The 19,819-nt window shown below is 48.7% G+C and overlaps 13 non-coding genes across 13 annotated transcripts; all 13 read left to right on the top strand.

Moving 5' to 3' along the window:
- The first annotated feature begins 175 nt into the window (after window positions 1–175).
- Window positions 176–366, top strand: LOC142687134 (U2 spliceosomal RNA). The gene has a single exon (XR_012856409.1). It is a non-coding gene; the product is annotated as a U2 spliceosomal RNA (small nuclear RNA).
- A 1,293-nt stretch (window positions 367–1,659) lies between these two features.
- Window positions 1,660–1,850, top strand: LOC142686757 (U2 spliceosomal RNA). The gene has a single exon (XR_012856067.1). It is a non-coding gene; the product is annotated as a U2 spliceosomal RNA (small nuclear RNA).
- Window positions 1,851–3,138: 1,288 nt separating this feature from the next.
- On the top strand, window positions 3,139–3,329 carry LOC142686769 (U2 spliceosomal RNA). The gene has a single exon (XR_012856078.1). It is a non-coding gene; the product is annotated as a U2 spliceosomal RNA (small nuclear RNA).
- A 1,276-nt stretch (window positions 3,330–4,605) lies between these two features.
- Window positions 4,606–4,796, top strand: LOC142686781 (U2 spliceosomal RNA). The gene has a single exon (XR_012856089.1). It is a non-coding gene; the product is annotated as a U2 spliceosomal RNA (small nuclear RNA).
- Window positions 4,797–6,085: 1,289 nt separating this feature from the next.
- Window positions 6,086–6,276, top strand: LOC142686793 (U2 spliceosomal RNA). The gene has a single exon (XR_012856100.1). It is a non-coding gene; the product is annotated as a U2 spliceosomal RNA (small nuclear RNA).
- Window positions 6,277–7,568: 1,292 nt separating this feature from the next.
- Window positions 7,569–7,759, top strand: LOC142686805 (U2 spliceosomal RNA). Its single transcript, XR_012856111.1, has one exon. It is a non-coding gene; the product is annotated as a U2 spliceosomal RNA (small nuclear RNA).
- Window positions 7,760–9,055: 1,296 nt separating this feature from the next.
- On the top strand, window positions 9,056–9,246 carry LOC142686817 (U2 spliceosomal RNA). Its single transcript, XR_012856122.1, has one exon. It is a non-coding gene; the product is annotated as a U2 spliceosomal RNA (small nuclear RNA).
- Window positions 9,247–10,526: 1,280 nt separating this feature from the next.
- On the top strand, window positions 10,527–10,717 carry LOC142686830 (U2 spliceosomal RNA). Its single transcript, XR_012856133.1, has one exon. It is a non-coding gene; the product is annotated as a U2 spliceosomal RNA (small nuclear RNA).
- Window positions 10,718–12,009: 1,292 nt separating this feature from the next.
- LOC142686843 (U2 spliceosomal RNA) lies at window positions 12,010–12,200 on the top strand. The gene has a single exon (XR_012856144.1). It is a non-coding gene; the product is annotated as a U2 spliceosomal RNA (small nuclear RNA).
- Window positions 12,201–13,497: 1,297 nt separating this feature from the next.
- On the top strand, window positions 13,498–13,688 carry LOC142686855 (U2 spliceosomal RNA). Its single transcript, XR_012856155.1, has one exon. It is a non-coding gene; the product is annotated as a U2 spliceosomal RNA (small nuclear RNA).
- A 2,157-nt stretch (window positions 13,689–15,845) lies between these two features.
- On the top strand, window positions 15,846–16,036 carry LOC142686868 (U2 spliceosomal RNA). The gene has a single exon (XR_012856167.1). It is a non-coding gene; the product is annotated as a U2 spliceosomal RNA (small nuclear RNA).
- A 1,294-nt stretch (window positions 16,037–17,330) lies between these two features.
- On the top strand, window positions 17,331–17,521 carry LOC142687119 (U2 spliceosomal RNA). The gene has a single exon (XR_012856395.1). It is a non-coding gene; the product is annotated as a U2 spliceosomal RNA (small nuclear RNA).
- A 1,284-nt stretch (window positions 17,522–18,805) lies between these two features.
- On the top strand, window positions 18,806–18,996 carry LOC142686880 (U2 spliceosomal RNA). The gene has a single exon (XR_012856178.1). It is a non-coding gene; the product is annotated as a U2 spliceosomal RNA (small nuclear RNA).
- Window positions 18,997–19,819: the final 823 nt, after the last annotated feature.

Raw genomic sequence — 19,819 nt, forward strand, 5'->3', positions numbered from 1 at the left:
AGCAAAAGAAGCAAATCCTGTCTGGCTTCCTCTCCGGCCTTTATTCACCTCCCGTGTAGCTGTGAGTGTGTGAGCCTGCAGGGCCCCATGGAATTGCCTAGAAGTAGGCTGAATCGCTGCAAGGGCTGAACAGCAGTATCGGGCAGGCTCGGGCAACGCGCGGCCCGTTCGGGTTATCGCTTCTCGGCCTTTTGGCTAAGATCAAGTGTAGTATCTGTTCTTATTAGTTTAATATCTGATACGTCCCCTATCTGGGGACCATATATTAAATGGATTTTTAGAACAGGGAGATGGAAATAGAGCTTGCTCTGTCCACTCCACGCATTGACCTGGTATTGCAGTATTTCCAGGACCGGTGCACCCTTTCCTTATGTGTTGACTAAAAGCAGATTCCAAAAGTGTTTTTTGTCTTTGCTATTGTTTCTGTCTTTCTGAAGGGATCTCCCCTTTTAATCCCATTATTTCAACACCTGTTGGACAATGCATGAGTGATAATGAGCTCATTGATTAAATGCAATTAATGAATAGATTGCCACCTCTTGTTGTGTGTCGTCTGTGTTTCTGTGTTTCCGGCATTTCACATTGGAACACCTCATTCACCTTCCTTGTCTTCTCTCCGCCCTCCCTTTTAGGTAAGTTAAAGAGCTGCACCTGAGCCAGCCACTGATTGATTGATTGATTGATTGATTGATTGATTGATTGATTGATTGATTGATTGATTGCAGCACAACAGTCAAATAGTGGAGTGGAGTAGGGGAACAGCAAACAGCCAATAAAGCAGCCCGCCCGCTCGCCTGCCCGCCACAATGGACCTACCTGTGTACACTAGATGGATGTGATGGAATGTACTGTCGTCCCTACATTTCAAGAAGAAGTAAGAATTGCAGTTGCAACAAAGCCTTGCTTGCCTACAAAGAGAGCAGCAATTTGGATTTGTTACTATGTTACCTAGAAGAATAACAAACTGTGCAAGGATGGAGGTTGTAGGAGCAAGGAGAAGTTGTCTGTAAAGTTGGTGGATGCCTATTTTCCATTTTGCAGTCCCTTGTCTCCCTCTTGTGGCCTCCTGGAGGCAACTAGCTGTGCAAAAAAAAGACAGCCTGGCGGCCGGCTGTTGCAGTGTTGCCCTCTCAGGCAACACTGAGTGACTGACTGAGCCTCACCGTCTTATATAAAGTTCAGACGGAACTTTGCACGTGTCATAGTGGAGCCCTCAGGATTCCAGAGCCAGCTTTCTGACATCATAATGGGGCCTCAGAGATAAAAGCCTGGGCCCAGGCAGTGTTGGTCAGTGCTGCTCAGCAGGCAGCACTGGACTGGACTGGATTACAGCTGATACAAGGTGTGAAGGAACAAGGGGTGGCTGTGGGCATGCACTTGCTGCCGCTGCCAGTGTTTATCTGCATGGCAGCAGGGCATTTGGGCGTTGCCAGGAAGGCGTTTTTATGTAGATTCCTCCTCTTTCAGCACTGCATTGTGGTGCAAGCAAAAGAAGCAAATCCTGTCTGGCTTCCTCTCCGGCCTTTATTCACCTCCCGTGTAGCTGTGAGTGTGTGAGCCTGCAGGGCCCCATGGAATTGCCTAGAAGTAGGCTGAATCGCTGCAAGGGCTGAACAGCAGTATCGGGCAGGCTCGGGCAACGCGCGGCCCGTTCGGGTTATCGCTTCTCGGCCTTTTGGCTAAGATCAAGTGTAGTATCTGTTCTTATCAGTTTAATATCTGATACGTCCCCTATCTGGGGACCATATATTAAATGGATTTTTAGAACAGGGAGATGGAAATAGAGCTTGCTCTGTCCACTCCACGCATTGACCTGGTATTGCAGTATTTCCAGGACCGGTGCACCCTTTCCTTATGTGTTGACTAAAAGCAGATTCCAAAAGTGTTTTTTGTCTTTGCTATTGTTTCTGTCTTTCTGAAGGGATCTCCCCTTTTAATCCCATTATTTCAACACCTGTTGGACAATGCATGAGTGATAATGAGCTCATTGATTAAATGCAATTAATGAATAGATTGCCACCTCTTGTTGTGTGTCGTCTGTGTTTCTGTGTTTCCGGCATTTCACATTGGAACACCTCATTCACCTTCCTTGTCTTCTCTCCGCCCTCCCTTTTAGGTAAGTTAAAGAGCTGCACCTGAGCCAGCCACTGATTGATTGATTGATTGATTGATTGATTGATTGATTGATTGATTGATTGATGCAGCACAACAGTCAAATAGTGGAGTGGAGTAGGGGAACAGCAAACAGCCAATAAAGCAGCCCGCCCGCTCGCCTGCCCGCCACAATGGACCTACCTGTGTACACTAGATGGATGTGATGGAATGTACTGTCGTCCCTACATTTCAAGAAGAAGTAAGAATTGCAGTTGCAACAAAGCCTTGCTTGCCTACAAAGAGAGCAGCAATTTGGATTTGTTACTATGTTACCTAGAAGAATAACAAACTGTGCAAGGATGGAGGTTGTAGGAGCAAGGAGAAGTTGTCTGTAAAGTTGGTGGATGCCTATTTTCCATTTTGCAGTCCCTTGTCTCCCTCTTGTGGCCTCCTGGAGGCAACTAGCTGTGCAAAAAAAAGACAGCCTGGCGGCCGGCTGTTGCAGTGTTGCCCTCTCAGGCAACACTGAGTGACTGACTGAGCCTCACCGTCTTATATAAAGTTCAGACGGAACTTTGCACGTGTCATAGTGGAGCCCTCAGGATTCCAGAGCCAGCTTTCTGACATCATAATGGGGCCTCAGAGATAAAAGCCTGGGCCCAGGCAGTGTTGGTCAGTGCTGCTCAGCAGGCAGCACTGGACTGGACTGGATTACAGCTGATACAAGGTGTGAAGGAACAAGGGGTGGCTGTGGGCATGCACTTGCTGCCGCTGCCAGTGTTTATCTGCATGGCAGCAGGGCATTTGGGCGTTGCCAGGAAGGCGTTTTTATGTAGATTCCTCCTCTTTCAGCACTGCATTGTGGTGCAAGCAAAAGAAGCAAATCCTGTCTGGCTTCCTCTCCGGCCTTTATTCACCTCCCGTGTAGCTGTGAGTGTGTGAGCCTGCAGGGCCCCATGGAATTGCCTAGAAGTAGGCTGAATCGCTGCAAGGGCTGAACAGCAGTATCGGGCAGGCTCGGGCAACGCGCGGCCCGTTCGGGTTATCGCTTCTCGGCCTTTTGGCTAAGATCAAGTGTAGTATCTGTTCTTATCAGTTTAATATCTGATACGTCCCCTATCTGGGGACCATATATTAAATGGATTTTTAGAACAGGGAGATGGAAATAGAGCTTGCTCTGTCCACTCCACGCATTGACCTGGTATTGCAGTATTTCCAGGACCGGTGCACCCTTTCCTTATGTGTTGACTAAAAGCAGATTCCAAAAGTGTTTTTTGTCTTTGCTATTGTTTCTGTCTTTCTGAAGGGATCTCCCCTTTTAATGCCATTATTTCAACACCTGTTGGACAATGCATGAGTGATAATGAGCTCATTGATTAAATGCAATTAATGAATAGATTGCCACCTCTTGTTGTGTGTCGTCTGTGTTTCTGTGTTTCCGGCATTTCACATTGGAACACCTCATTCACCTTCCTTGTCTTCTCTCCGCCCTCCCTTTTAGGTAAGTTAAAGAGCTGCACCTGAGCCAGCCACTGATTGATTGATTGATTGATTGATTGATTGATTGATTGATGCAGCACAACAGTCAAATAGTGGAGTGGAGTAGGGGAACAGCAAACAGCCAATAAAGCAGCCCGCCCGCTCGCCTGCCCGCCACAATGGACCTACCTGTGTACACTAGATGGATGTGATGGAATGTACTGTCGTCCCTACATTTCAAGAAGAAGTAAGAATTGCAGTTGCAACAAAGCCTTGCTTGCCTACAAAGAGAGCAGCAATTTGGATTTGTTACTATGTTACCTAGAAGAATAACAAACTGTGCAAGGATGGAGGTTGTAGGAGCAAGGAGAAGTTGTCTGTAAAGTTGGTGGATGCCTATTTTCCATTTTGCAGTCCCTTGTCTCCCTCTTGTGGCCTCCTGGAGGCAACTAGCTGTGCAAAAAAAAGACAGCCTGGCGGCCGGCTGTTGCAGTGTTGCCCTCTCAGGCAACACTGAGTGACTGACTGAGCCTCACCGTCTTATATAAAGTTCAGACGGAACTTTGCACGTGTCATAGTGGAGCCCTCAGGATTCCAGAGCCAGCTTTCTGACATCATAATGGGGCCTCAGAGATAAAAGCCTGGGCCCAGGCAGTGTTGGTCAGTGCTGCTCAGCAGGCAGCACTGGACTGGACTGGATTACAGCTGATACAAGGTGTGAAGGAACAAGGGGTGGCTGTGGGCATGCACTTGCTGCCGCTGCCAGTGTTTATCTGCATGGCAGCAGGGCATTTGGGCGTTGCCAGGAAGGCGTTTTTATGTAGATTCCTCCTCTTTCAGCACTGCATTGTGGTGCAAGCAAAAGAAGCAAATCCTGTCTGGCTTCCTCTCCGGCCTTTATTCACCTCCCGTGTAGCTGTGAGTGTGTGAGCCTGCAGGGCCCCATGGAATTGCCTAGAAGTAGGCTGAATCGCTGCAAGGGCTGAACAGCAGTATCGGGCAGGCTCGGGCAACGCGCGGCCCGTTCGGGTTATCGCTTCTCGGCCTTTTGGCTAAGATCAAGTGTAGTATCTGTTCTTATCAGTTTAATATCTGATACGTCCCCTATCTGGGGACCATATATTAAATGGATTTTTAGAACAGGGAGATGGAAATAGAGCTTGCTCTGTCCACTCCACGCATTGACCTGGTATTGCAGTATTTCCAGGACCGGTGCACCCTTTCCTTATGTGTTGACTAAAAGCAGATTCCAAAAGTGTTTTTTGTCTTTGCTATTGTTTCTGTCTTTCTGAAGGGATCTCCCCTTTTAATCCCATTATTTCAACACCTGTTGGACAATGCATGAGTGATAATGAGCTCATTGATTAAATGCAATTAATGAATAGATTGCCACCTCTTGTTGTGTGTCGTCTGTGTTTCTGTGTTTCCGGCATTTCACATTGGAACACCTCATTCACCTTCCTTGTCTTCTCTCCGCCCTCCCTTTTAGGTAAGTTAAAAGAGCTGCACCTGAGCCAGCCAATGATTGATTGATTGATTGATTGATTGATTGATTGATTGATTGATTGATTGATGCAGCACAACAGTCAAATAGTGGAGTGGAGTAGGGGAACAGCAAACAGCCAATAAAGCAGCCCGCCCGCTCGCCTGCCCGCCACAATGGACCTACCTGTGTACACTAGATGGATGTGATGGAATGTACTGTCGTCCCTACATTTCAAGAAGAAGTAAGAATTGCAGTTGCAACAAAGCCTTGCTTGCCTACAAAGAGAGCAGCAATTTGGATTTGTTACTATGTTACCTAGAAGAATAACAAACTGTGCAAGGATGGAGGTTGTAGGAGCAAGGAGAAGTTGTCTGTAAAGTTGGTGGATGCCTATTTTCCATTTTGCAGTCCCTTGTCTCCCTCTTGTGGCCTCCTGGAGGCAACTAGCTGTGCAAAAAAAAGACAGCCTGGCGGCCGGCTGTTGCAGTGTTGCCCTCTCAGGCAACACTGAGTGACTGACTGAGCCTCACCGTCTTATATAAAGTTCAGACGGAACTTTGCACGTGTCATAGTGGAGTCCTCAGGATTCCAGAGCCAGCTTTCTGACATCATAATGGGGCCTCAGAGATAAAAGCCTGGGCCCAGGCAGTGTTGGTCAGTGCTGCTCAGCAGGCAGCACTGGACTGGACTGGATTACAGCTGATACAAGGTGTGAAGGAACAAGGGGTGGCTGTGGGCATGCACTTGCTGCCGCTGCCAGTGTTTATCTGCATGGCAGCAGGGCATTTGGGCGTTGCCAGGAAGGCGTTTTTATGTAGATTCCTCCTCTTTCAGCACTGCATTGTGGTGCAAGCAAAAGAAGCAAATCCTGTCTGGCTTCCTCTCCGGCCTTTATTCACCTCCCGTGTAGCTGTGAGTGTGTGAGCCTGCAGGGCCCCATGGAATTGCCTAGAAGTAGGCTGAATCGCTGCAAGGGCTGAACAGCAGTATCGGGCAGGCTCGGGCAACGCGCGGCCCGTTCGGGTTATCGCTTCTCGGCCTTTTGGCTAAGATCAAGTGTAGTATCTGTTCTTATCAGTTTAATATCTGATACGTCCCCTATCTGGGGACCATATATTAAATGGATTTTTAGAACAGGGAGATGGAAATAGAGCTTGCTCTGTCCACTCCACGCATTGACCTGGTATTGCAGTATTTCCAGGACCGGTGCACCCTTTCCTTATGTGTTGACTAAAAGCAGATTCCAAAAGTGTTTTTTGTCTTTGCTATTGTTTCTGTCTTTCTGAAGGGATCTCCCCTTTTAATCCCATTATTTCAACACCTGTTGGACAATGCATGAGTGATAATGAGCTCATTGATTAAATGCAATTAATGAATAGATTGCCACCTCTTGTTGTGTGTCGTCTGTGTTTCTGTGTTTCCGGCATTTCACATTGGAACACCTCATTCACCTTCCTTGTCTTCTCTCCGCCCTCCCTTTTAGGTAAGTTAAAGAGCTGCACCTGAGCCAGCCACTGATTGATTGATTGATTGATTGATTGATTGATTGATTGATTGATTGATTGATTGATGCAGCACAACAGTCAAATAGTGGAGTGGAGTAGGGGAACAGCAAACAGCCAATAAAGCAGCCCGCCCGCTCGCCTGCCCGCCACAATGGACCTACCTGTGTACACTAGATGGATGTGATGGAATGTACTGTCGTCCCTACATTTCAAGAAGAAGTAAGAATTGCAGTTGCAACAAAGCCTTGCTTGCCTACAAAGAGAGCAGCAATTTGGATTTGTTACTATGTTACCTAGAAGAATAACAAACTGTGCAAGGATGGAGGTTGTAGGAGCAAGGAGAAGTTGTCTGTAAAGTTGGTGGATGCCTATTTTCCATTTTGCAGTCCCTTGTCTCCCTCTTGTGGCCTCCTGGAGGCAACTAGCTGTGCAAAAAAAAGACAGCCTGGCGGCCGGCTGTTGCAGTGTTGCCCTCTCAGGCAACACTGAGTGACTGACTGAGCCTCACCGTCTTATATAAAGTTCAGACGGAACTTTGCACGTGTCATAGTGGAGCCCTCAGGATTCCAGAGCCAGCTTTCTGACATCATAATGGGGCCTCAGAGATAAAAGCCTGGGCCCAGGCAGTGTTGGTCAGTGCTGCTCAGCAGGCAGCACTGGACTGGACTGGATTACAGCTGATACAAGGTGTGAAGGAACAAGGGGTGGCTGTGGGCATGCACTTGCTGCCGCTGCCAGTGTTTATCTGCATGGCAGCAGGGCATTTGGGCGTTGCCAGGAAGGCGTTTTTATGTAGATTCCTCCTCTTTCAGCACTGCATTGTGGTGCAAGCAAAAGAAGCAAATCCTGTCTGGCTTCCTCTCCGGCCTTTATTCACCTCCCGTGTAGCTGTGAGTGTGTGAGCCTGCAGGGCCCCATGGAATTGCCTAGAAGTAGGCTGAATCGCTGCAAGGGCTGAACAGCAGTATCGGGCAGGCTCGGGCAACGCGCGGCCCGTTCGGGTTATCGCTTCTCGGCCTTTTGGCTAAGATCAAGTGTAGTATCTGTTCTTATCAGTTTAATATCTGATACGTCCCCTATCTGGGGACCATATATTAAATGGATTTTTAGAACAGGGAGATGGAAATAGAGCTTGCTCTGTCCACTCCACGCATTGACCTGGTATTGCAGTATTTCCAGGACCGGTGCACCCTTTCCTTATGTGTTGACTAAAAGCAGATTCCAAAAGTGTTTTTTGTCTTTGCTATTGTTTCTGTCTTTCTGAAGGGATCTCCCCTTTTAATCCCATTATTTCAACACCTGTTGGACAATGCATGAGTGATAATGAGCTCATTGATTAAATGCAATTAATGAATAGATTGCCACCTCTTGTTGTGTGTCGTCTGTGTTTCTGTGTTTCCGGCATTTCACATTGGAACACCTCATTCACCTTCCTTGTCTTCTCTCCGCCCTCCCTTTTAGGTAAGTTAAAGAGCTGCACCTGAGCCAGCCACTGATTGATTGATTGATTGATTGATTGATTGATTGATTGATTGATTGATTGATTGATTGATGCAGCACAACAGTCAAATAGTGGAGTGGAGTAGGGGAACAGCAAACAGCCAATAAAGCAGCCCGCCCGCTCGCCTGCCCGCCACAATGGACCTACCTGTGTACACTAGATGGATGTGATGGAATGTACTGTCGTCCCTACATTTCAAGAAGAAGTAAGAATTGCAGTTGCAACAAAGCCTTGCTTGCCTACAAAGAGAGCAGCAATTTGGATTTGTTACTATGTTACCTAGAAGAATAACAAACTGTGCAAGGATGGAGGTTGTAGGAGCAAGGAGAAGTTGTCTGTAAAGTTGGTGGATGCCTATTTTCCATTTTGCAGTCCCTTGTCTCCCTCTTGTGGCCTCCTGGAGGCAACTAGCTGTGCAAAAAAAAGACAGCCTGGCGGCCGGCTGTTGCAGTGTTGCCCTCTCAGGCAACACTGAGTGACTGACTGAGCCTCACCGTCTTATATAAAGTTCAGACGGAACTTTGCACGTGTCATAGTGGAGCCCTCAGGATTCCAGAGCCAGCTTTCTGACATCATAATGGGGCCTCAGAGATAAAAGCCTGGGCCCAGGCAGTGTTGGTCAGTGCTGCTCAGCAGGCAGCACTGGACTGGACTGGATTACAGCTGATACAAGGTGTGAAGGAACAAGGGGTGGCTGTGGGCATGCACTTGCTGCCGCTGCCAGTGTTTATCTGCATGGCAGCAGGGCATTTGGGCGTTGCCAGGAAGGCGTTTTTATGTAGATTCCTCCTCTTTCAGCACTGCATTGTGGTGCAAGCAAAAGAAGCAAATCCTGTCTGGCTTCCTCTCCGGCCTTTATTCACCTCCCGTGTAGCTGTGAGTGTGTGAGCCTGCAGGGCCCCATGGAATTGCCTAGAAGTAGGCTGAATCGCTGCAAGGGCTGAACAGCAGTATCGGGCAGGCTCGGGCAACGCGCGGCCCGTTCGGGTTATCGCTTCTCGGCCTTTTGGCTAAGATCAAGTGTAGTATCTGTTCTTATCAGTTTAATATCTGATACGTCCCCTATCTGGGGACCATATATTAAATGGATTTTTAGAACAGGGAGATGGAAATAGAGCTTGCTCTGTCCACTCCACGCATTGACCTGGTATTGCAGTATTTCCAGGACCGGTGCACCCTTTCCTTATGTGTTGACTAAAAGCAGATTCCAAAAGTGTTTTTTGTCTTTGCTATTGTTTCTGTCTTTCTGAAGGGATCTCCCCTTTTAATCCCATTATTTCAACACCTGTTGGACAATGCATGAGTGATAATGAGCTCATTGATTAAATGCAATTAATGAATAGATTGCCACCTCTTGTTGTGTGTCGTCTGTGTTTCTGTGTTTCCGGCATTTCACATTGGAACACCTCATTCACCTTCCTTGTCTTCTCTCCGCCCTCCCTTTTAGGTAAGTTAAAGAGCTGCACCTGAGCCAGCCACTGATTGATTGATTGATTGATTGATTGATTGATTGATTGATTGATGCAGCACAACAGTCAAATAGTGGAGTGGAGTAGGGGAACAGCAAACAGCCAATAAAGCAGCCCGCCCGCTCGCCTGCCCGCCACAATGGACCTACCTGTGTACACTAGATGGATGTGATGGAATGTACTGTCGTCCCTACATTTCAAGAAGAAGTAAGAATTGCAGTTGCAACAAAGCCTTGCTTGCCTACAAAGAGAGCAGCAATTTGGATTTGTTACTATGTTACCTAGAAGAATAACAAACTGTGCAAGGATGGAGGTTGTAGGAGCAAGGAGAAGTTGTCTGTAAAGTTGGTGGATGCCTATTTTCCATTTTGCAGTCCCTTGTCTCCCTCTTGTGGCCTCCTGGAGGCAACTAGCTGTGCAAAAAAAAGACAGCCTGGCGGCCGGCTGTTGCAGTGTTGCCCTCTCAGGCAACACTGAGTGACTGACTGAGCCTCACCGTCTTATATAAAGTTCAGACGGAACTTTGCACGTGTCATAGTGGAGCCCTCAGGATTCCAGAGCCAGCTTTCTGACATCATAATGGGGCCTCAGAGATAAAAGCCTGGGCCCAGGCAGTGTTGGTCAGTGCTGCTCAGCAGGCAGCACTGGACTGGACTGGATTACAGCTGATACAAGGTGTGAAGGAACAAGGGGTGGCTGTGGGCATGCACTTGCTGCCGCTGCCAGTGTTTATCTGCATGGCAGCAGGGCATTTGGGCGTTGCCAGGAAGGCGTTTTTATGTAGATTCCTCCTCTTTCAGCACTGCATTGTGGTGCAAGCAAAAGAAGCAAATCCTGTCTGGCTTCCTCTCCGGCCTTTATTCACCTCCCGTGTAGCTGTGAGTGTGTGAGCCTGCAGGGCCCCATGGAATTGCCTAGAAGTAGGCTGAATCGCTGCAAGGGCTGAACAGCAGTATCGGGCAGGCTCGGGCAACGCGCGGCCCGTTCGGGTTATCGCTTCTCGGCCTTTTGGCTAAGATCAAGTGTAGTATCTGTTCTTATCAGTTTAATATCTGATACGTCCCCTATCTGGGGACCATATATTAAATGGATTTTTAGAACAGGGAGATGGAAATAGAGCTTGCTCTGTCCACTCCACGCATTGACCTGGTATTGCAGTATTTCCAGGACCGGTGCACCCTTTCCTTATGTGTTGACTAAAAGCAGATTCCAAAAGTGTTTTTTGTCTTTGCTATTGTTTCTGTCTTTCTGAAGGGATCTCCCCTTTTAATCCCATTATTTCAACACCTGTTGGACAATGCATGAGTGATAATGAGCTCATTGATTAAATGCAATTAATGAATAGATTGCCACCTCTTGTTGTGTGTCGTCTGTGTTTCTGTGTTTCCGGCATTTCACATTGGAACACCTCATTCACCTTCCTTGTCTTCTCTCCGCCCTCCCTTTTAGGTAAGTTAAAGAGCTGCACCTGAGCCAGCCACTGATTGATTGATTGATTGATTGATTGATTGATTGATTGATTGATTGATTGATTGATGCAGCACAACAGTCAAATAGTGGAGTGGAGTAGGGGAACAGCAAACAGCCAATAAAGCAGCCCGCCCGCTCGCCTGCCCGCCACAATGGACCTACCTGTGTACACTAGATGGATGTGATGGAATGTACTGTCGTCCCTACATTTCAAGAAGAAGTAAGAATTGCAGTTGCAACAAAGCCTTGCTTGCCTACAAAGAGAGCAGCAATTTGGATTTGTTACTATGTTACCTAGAAGAATAACAAACTGTGCAAGGATGGAGGTTGTAGGAGCAAGGAGAAGTTGTCTGTAAAGTTGGTGGATGCCTATTTTCCATTTTGCAGTCCCTTGTCTCCCTCTTGTGGCCTCCTGGAGGCAACTAGCTGTGCAAAAAAAAGACAGCCTGGCGGCCGGCTGTTGCAGTGTTGCCCTCTCAGGCAACACTGAGTGACTGACTGAGCCTCACCGTCTTATATAAAGTTCAGACGGAACTTTGCACGTGTCATAGTGGAGCCCTCAGGATTCCAGAGCCAGCTTTCTGACATCATAATGGGGCCTCAGAGATAAAAGCCTGGGCCCAGGCAGTGTTGGTCAGTGCTGCTCAGCAGGCAGCACTGGACTGGACTGGATTACAGCTGATACAAGGTGTGAAGGAACAAGGGGTGGCTGTGGGCATGCACTTGCTGCCGCTGCCAGTGTTTATCTGCATGGCAGCAGGGCATTTGGGCGTTGCCAGGAAGGCGTTTTTATGTAGATTCCTCCTCTTTCAGCACTGCATTGTGGTGCAAGCAAAAGAAGCAAATCCTGTCTGGCTTCCTCTCCGGCCTTTATTCACCTCCCGTGTAGCTGTGAGTGTGTGAGCCTGCAGGGCCCCATGGAATTGCCTAGAAGTAGGCTGAATCGCTGCAAGGGCTGAACAGCAGTATCGGGCAGGCTCGGGCAACGCGCGGCCCGTTCGGGTTATCGCTTCTCGGCCTTTTGGCTAAGATCAAGTGTAGTATCTGTTCTTATCAGTTTAATATCTGATACGTCCCCTATCTGGGGACCATATATTAAATGGATTTTTAGAACAGGGAGATGGAAATAGAGCTTGCTCTGTCCACTCCACGCATTGACCTGGTATTGCAGTATTTCCAGGACCGGTGCACCCTTTCCTTATGTGTTGACTAAAAGCAGATTCCAAAAGTGTTTTTTGTCTTTGCTATTGTTTCTGTCTTTCTGAAGGGATCTCCCCTTTTAATCCCATTATTTCAACACCTGTTGGACAATGCATGAGTGATAATGAGCTCATTGATTAAATGCAATTAATGAATAGATTGCCACCTCTTGTTGTGTGTCGTCTGTGTTTCTGTGTTTCCGGCATTTCACATTGGAACACCTCATTCACCTTCCTTGTCTTCTCTCCGCCCTCCCTTTTAGGTAAGTTAAAGAGCTGCACCTGAGCCAGCCACTGATTGATTGATTGATTGATTGATTGATTGATTGATTGATTGATTGATTGATTGATTGATGCAGCACAACAGTCAAATAGTGGAGTGGAGTAGGGGAACAGCAAACAGCCAATAAAGCAGCCCTAGCCCGCTCGCCTGCCCGCCACAATGGACCTACCTGTGTACACTAGATGGATGTGATGGAATGTACTGTCGTCCCTACATTTCAAGAAGAAGTAAGAATTGCAGTTGCAACAAAGCCTTGCTTGCCTACAAAGAGAGCAGCAATTTGGATTTGTTACTATGTTACCTAGAAGAATAACAAACTGTGCAAGGATGGAGGTTGTAGGAGCAAGGAGAAGTTGTCTGTAAAGTTGGTGGATGCCTATTTTCCATTTGCAGTCCCTTGTCTCCCTCTTGTGGCCTCCTGGAGGCAACTAGCTGTGCAAAAAAAAGACAGCCTGGCGGCCGGCTGTTGCAGTGTTGCCCTCTCAGGCAACACTGAGTGACTGACTGAGCCTCACCGTCTTATATAAAGTTCAGACGGAACTTTGCACGTGTCATAGTGGAGCCCTCAGGATTCCAGAGCCAGCTTTCTGACATCATAATGGGGCCTCAGAGATAAAAGCCTGGGCCCAGGCAGTGTTGGTCAGTGCTGCTCAGCAGGCAGCACTGGACTGGACTGGATTACAGCTGATACAAGGTGTGAAGGAACAAGGGGTGGCTGTGGGCATGCACTTGCTGCCGCTGCCAGTGTTTATCTGCATGGCAGCAGGGCATTTGGGCGTTGCCAGGAAGGCGTTTTTATGTAGATTCCTCCTCTTTCAGCACTGCATTGTGGTGCAAGCAAAAGAAGCAAATCCTGTCTGGCTTCCTCTCCGGCCTTTATTCACCTCCCGTGTAGCTGTGAGTGTGTGAGCCTGCAGGGCCCCATGGAATTGCCTAGAAGTAGGCTGAATCGCTGCAAGGGCTGAACAGCAGTATCGGGCAGGCTCGGGCAACGCGCGGCCCGTTCGGGTTATCGCTTCTCGGCCTTTTGGCTAAGATCAAGTGTAGTATCTGTTCTTATCAGTTTAATATCTGATACGTCCCCTATCTGGGGACCATATATTAAATGGATTTTTAGAACAGGGAGATGGAAATAGAGCTTGCTCTGTCCACTCCACGCATTGACCTGGTATTGCAGTATTTCCAGGACCGGTGCACCCTTTCCTTATGTGTTGACTAAAAGCAGATTCCAAAAGTGTTTTTTGTCTTTGCTATTGTTTCTGTCTTTCTGAAGGGATCTCCCCTTTTAATCCCATTATTTCAACACCTGTTGGACAATGCATGAGTGATAATGAGCTCATTGATTAAGGCGGGATTCACACGACCGGGTCGGGTCCGAGCCCGAGTGCCGGCCGGTAAAATCGGCCATTCTGCCCGGCCGGTTTGCATAAAGTTATGCATCCGTGCCGGGCCGGGTAGATCCGGACAGTGACATCAGCGGCAGCTCCTGAAGGGGAATCCCCATGTGTTCGGGGATTCCGCTTCAGGAGTTTCCCCTGATGTCACTGCCCAGATATGGACAGAGACATCAAGCGCTCTGTCCAGGAGCGGAATCCCCGAACACACGGGGATTCCGCTCCTTCAAGGAGCTAAAGTGCGGCTAGCACATAGCAGAGCGGGGAGATATCTCCCCGCTCTGCTATAGTGGCGTCGCTACAGTAGTAGCAGCCGCAGCAGCTGCTGCTACTAGCGGCGCCATCTAAGGTGTCGCCGAGCCATGGTGCTTTTAACAAGCAGGGGAAGGGAGCCAGCGCAGCGCTCCCTCCACCTGCTGTACACCCCGGCCCTGCAACACAGTGTGCAGCGATGCCATTCGTCAAAATGGCATCAACTCCTCCTCCTCACATGCACTCTGCGCTGTGAGGAGGAGGAGATAGAGCGCAAGCGCCGGGAAACCCGGCCATCACTCGGAACACATTCCGGTGATGGCCGTGTAATACCCGGCCCCATAGACTTCTATGGGAGCCGGGCGGCCGGGTGTCCGGGCAAAGATAGAGCATGTCCTATTTTTTGACGGCCGGATTTTCCGGCCGTCAAAAAATCGGTCGTGTGAATAGCCCCATTAGGGGTCTATCATTCCTAATGCAGCCGGGTGCCGGCCGATTTATGAACGGCCGGCACCCGGACGGGAAACCCTGCCGTGTGAATGAGGCCTAAATGCAATTAATGAATAGATTGCCACCTCTTGTTGTGTGTCGTCTGTGTTTCTGTGTTTCCGGCATTTCACATTGGAACACCTCATTCACCTTCCTTGTCTTCTCTCCGCCCTCCCTTTTAGGTAAGTTAAAGAGCTGCACCTGAGCCAGCCACTGATTGATTGATTGATTGATTGATTGATTGATTGATTGATTGATTGATTGATTGATTGATTGATTGATTGATGCAGCACAACAGTCAAATAGTGGAGTGGAGTAGGGGAACAGCAAACAGCCAATAAAGCAGCCCGCCCGCTCGCCTGCCCGCCACAATGGACCTACCTGTGTACACTAGATGGATGTGATGGAATGTACTGTCGTCCCTACATTTCAAGAAGAAGTAAGAATTGCAGTTGCAACAAAGCCTTGCTTGCCTACAAAGAGAGCAGCAATTTGGATTTGTTACTATGTTACCTAGAAGAATAACAAACTGTGCAAGGATGGAGGTTGTAGGAGCAAGGAGAAGTTGTCTGTAAAGTTGGTGGATGCCTATTTTCCATTTTGCAGTCCCTTGTCTCCCTCTTGTGGCCTCCTGGAGGCAACTAGCTGTGCAAAAAAAAGACAGCCTGGCGGCCGGCTGTTGCAGTGTTGCCCTCTCAGGCAACACTGAGTGACTGACTGAGCCTCACCGTCTTATATAAAGTTCAGACGGAACTTTGCACGTGTCATAGTGGAGCCCTCAGGATTCCAGAGCCAGCTTTCTGACATCATAATGGGGCCTCAGAGATAAAAGCCTGGGCCCAGGCAGTGTTGGTCAGTGCTGCTCAGCAGGCAGCACTGGACTGGACTGGATTACAGCTGATACAAGGTGTGAAGGAACAAGGGGTGGCTGTGGGCATGCACTTGCTGCCGCTGCCAGTGTTTATCTGCATGGCAGCAGGGCATTTGGGCGTTGCCAGGAAGGCGTTTTTATGTAGATTCCTCCTCTTTCAGCACTGCATTGTGGTGCAAGCAAAAGAAGCAAATCCTGTCTGGCTTCCTCTCCGGCCTTTATTCACCTCCCGTGTAGCTGTGAGTGTGTGAGCCTGCAGGGCCCCATGGAATTGCCTAGAAGTAGGCTGAATCGCTGCAAGGGCTGAACAGCAGTATCGGGCAGGCTCGGGCAACGCGCGGCCCGTTCGGGTTATCGCTTCTCGGCCTTTTGGCTAAGATCAAGTGTAGTATCTGTTCTTATCAGTTTAATATCTGATACGTCCCCTATCTGGGGACCATATATTAAATGGATTTTTAGAACAGGGAGATGGAAATAGAGCTTGCTCTGTCCACTCCACGCATTGACCTGGTATTGCAGTATTTCCAGGACCGGTGCACCCTTTCCTTATGTGTTGACTAAAAGCAGATTCCAAAAGTGTTTTTTGTCTTTGCTATTGTTTCTGTCTTTCTGAAGGGATCTCCCCTTTTAATCCCATTATTTCAACACCTGTTGGACAATGCATGAGTGATAATGAGCTCATTGATTAAATGCAATTAATGAATAGATTGCCACCTCTTGTTGTGTGTCGTCTGTGTTTCTGTGTTTCCGGCATTTCACATTGGAACACCTCATTCACCTTCCTTGTCTTCTCTCCGCCCTCCCTTTTAGGTAAGTTAAAGAGCTGCACCTGAGCCAGCCACTGATTGATTGATTGATTGATTGATTGATTGATTGATTGATTGATTGATGCAGCACAACAGTCAAATAGTGGAGTGGAGTAGGGGAACAGCAAACAGCCAATAAAGCAGCCCGCCCGCTCGCCTGCCCGCCACAATGGACCTACCTGTGTACACTAGATGGATGTGATGGAATGTACTGTCGTCCCTACATTTCAAGAAGAAGTAAGAATTGCAGTTGCAACAAAGCCTTGCTTGCCTACAAAGAGAGCAGCAATTTGGATTTGTTACTATGTTACCTAGAAGAATAACAAACTGTGCAAGGATGGAGGTTGTAGGAGCAAGGAGAAGTTGTCTGTAAAGTTGGTGGATGCCTATTTTCCATTTTGCAGTCCCTTGTCTCCCTCTTGTGGCCTCCTGGAGGCAACTAGCTGTGCAAAAAAAAGACAGCCTGGCGGCCGGCTGTTGCAGTGTTGCCCTCTCAGGCAACACTGAGTGACTGACTGAGCCTCACCGTCTTATATAAAGTTCAGACGGAACTTTGCACGTGTCATAGTGGAGCCCTCAGGATTCCAGAGCCAGCTTTCTGACATCATAATGGGGCCTCAGAGATAAAAGCCTGGGCCCAGGCAGTGTTGGTCAGTGCTGCTCAGCAGGCAGCACTGGACTGGACTGGATTACAGCTGATACAAGGTGTGAAGGAACAAGGGGTGGCTGTGGGCATGCACTTGCTGCCGCTGCCAGTGTTTATCTGCATGGCAGCAGGGCATTTGGGCGTTGCCAGGAAGGCGTTTTTATGTAGATTCCTCCTCTTTCAGCACTGCATTGTGGTGCAAGCAAAAGAAGCAAATCCTGTCTGGCTTCCTCTCCGGCCTTTATTCACCTCCCGTGTAGCTGTGAGTGTGTGAGCCTGCAGGGCCCCATGGAATTGCCTAGAAGTAGGCTGAATCGCTGCAAGGGCTGAACAGCAGTATCGGGCAGCCTCGGGCAGCCTCGGGCAACGCGCGGCCCGTTCGGGTTATCGCTTCTCGGCCTTTTGGCTAAGATCAAGTGTAGTATCTGTTCTTATCAGTTTAATATCTGATACGTCCCCTATCTGGGGACCATATATTAAATGGATTTTTAGAACAGGGAGATGGAAATAGAGCTTGCTCTGTCCACTCCACGCATTGACCTGGTATTGCAGTATTTCCAGGACCGGTGCACCATTTCCTTATGTGTTGACTAAAAGCAGATTCCAAAAGTGTTTTTTGTCTTTGCTATTGTTTCTGTCTTTCTGAAGGGATCTCCCCTTTTAATCCCATTATTTCAACACCTGTTGGACAATGCATGAGTGATAATGAGCTCATTGATTAAATGCAATTAATGAATAGATTGCCACCTCTTGTTGTGTGTCGTCTGTGTTTCTGTGTTTCCGGCATTTCACATTGGAACACCTCATTCACCTTCCTTGTCTTCTCTCCGCCCTCCCTTTTAGGTAAGTTAAAGAGCTGCACCTGAGCCAGCCACTGATTGATTGATTGATTGATTGATTGATTGATTGATTGATTGATTGATGCAGCACAACAGTCAAATAGTGGAGTGGAGTAGGGGAACAGCAAACAGCCAATAAAGCAGCCCGCCCGCTCGCCTGCCCGCCACAATGGACCTACCTGTGTACACTAGATGGATGTGATGGAATGTACTGTCGTCCCTACATTTCAAGAAGAAGTAAGAATTGCAGTTGCAACAAAGCCTTGCTTGCCTACAAAGAGAGCAGCAATTTGGATTTGTTACTATGTTACCTAGAAGAATAACAAACTGTGCAAGGATGGAGGTTGTAGGAGCAAGGAGAAGTTGTCTGTAAAGTTGGTGGATGCCTATTTTCCATTTTGCAGTCCCTTGTCTCCCTCTTGTGGCCTCCTGGAGGCAACTAGCTGTGCAAAAAAAAGACAGCCTGGCGGCCGGCTGTTGCAGTGTTGCCCTCTCAGGCAACACTGAGTGACTGACTGAGCCTCACCGTCTTATATAAAGTTCAGACGGAACTTTGCACGTGTCATAGTGGAGCCCTCAGGATTCCAGAGCCAGCTTTCTGACATCATAATGGGGCCTCAGAGATAAAAGCCTGGGCCCAGGCAGTGTTGGTCAGTGCTGCTCAGCAGGCAGCACTGGACTGGACTGGATTACAGCTGATACAAGGTGTGAAGGAACAAGGGGTGGCTGTGGGCATGCACTTGCTGCCGCTGCCAGTGTTTATCTGCATGGCAGCAGGGCATTTGGGCGTTGCCAGGAAGGCGTTTTTATGTAGATTCCTCCTCTTTCAGCACTGCATTGTGGTGCAAGCAAAAGAAGCAAATCCTGTCTGGCTTCCTCTCCGGCCTTTATTCACCTCCCGTGTAGCTGTGAGTGTGTGAGCCTGCAGGGCCCCATGGAATTGCCTCGAAGTAGGCTGAATCGCTGCAAGGGCTGAACAGCAGTATCGGGCAGGCTCGGGCAACGCGCGGCCCGTTCGGGTTATCGCTTCTCGGCCTTTTGGCTAAGATCAAGTGTAGTATCTGTTCTTATCAGTTTAATATCTGATACGTCCCCTATCTGGGGACCATATATTAAATGGATTTTTAGAACAGGGAGATGGAAATAGAGCTTGCTCTGTCCACTCCACGCATTGACCTGGTATTGCAGTATTTCCAGGACCGGTGCACCCTTTCCTTATGTGTTGACTAAAAGCAGATTCCAAAAGTGTTTTTTGTCTTTGCTATTGTTTCTGTCTTTCTGAAGGGATCTCCCCTTTTAATCCCATTATTTCAACACCTGTTGGACAATGCATGAGTGATAATGAGCTCATTGATTAAGGCGGGATTCACACGACCGGGTCGGGTCCGAGCCCGAGTGCCGGCCGGTAAAATCGGCCATTCTGCCCGGCCGGTTTGCATAAAGTTATGCATCCGTGCCGGGCCGGGTAGATCCGGACAGTGACATCAGCGGCAGCTCCTGAAGGGGAATCCCCATGTGTTCGGGGATTCCGCTTCAGGAGTTTCCCCTGATGTCACTGCCCAGATATGGACAGAGACATCAAGCGCTCTGTCCAGGAGCGGAATCCCCGAACACACGGGGATTCCGCTCCTTCAAGGAGCTAAAGTGCGGCTAGCACATAGCAGAGCGGGGAGATATCTCCCCGCTCTGCTATAGTGGCGTCGCTACAGTAGTAGCAGCCGCAGCAGCTGCTGCTACTAGCGGCGCCATCTAAGGTGTCGCCGAGCCAGGGTGCTTTTAACAAGCAGGGGAAGGGAGCCAGCGCAGCGCTCCCTCCACCTGCTGTACACCCCGGCCCTGCAACACAGTGTGCAGCGATGCCATTCGTCAAAATGGCATCAACTCCTCCTCCTCACATGCACTCTGCGCTGTGAGGAGGAGGAGATAGAGCGCAAGCGCCGGGAAACCCGGCCATCACTCGGAACACATTCCGGTGATGGCCGTGTAATACCCGGCCCCATAGACTTCTATGGGAGCCGGGCGGCCGGGTGTCCGGG

Source organism: Rhinoderma darwinii (assembly GCF_050947455.1).
Source record: "Rhinoderma darwinii isolate aRhiDar2 chromosome 5 unlocalized genomic scaffold, aRhiDar2.hap1 SUPER_5_unloc_19, whole genome shotgun sequence".
Lineage (NCBI taxonomy): Eukaryota > Metazoa > Chordata > Amphibia > Anura > Rhinodermatidae > Rhinoderma > Rhinoderma darwinii.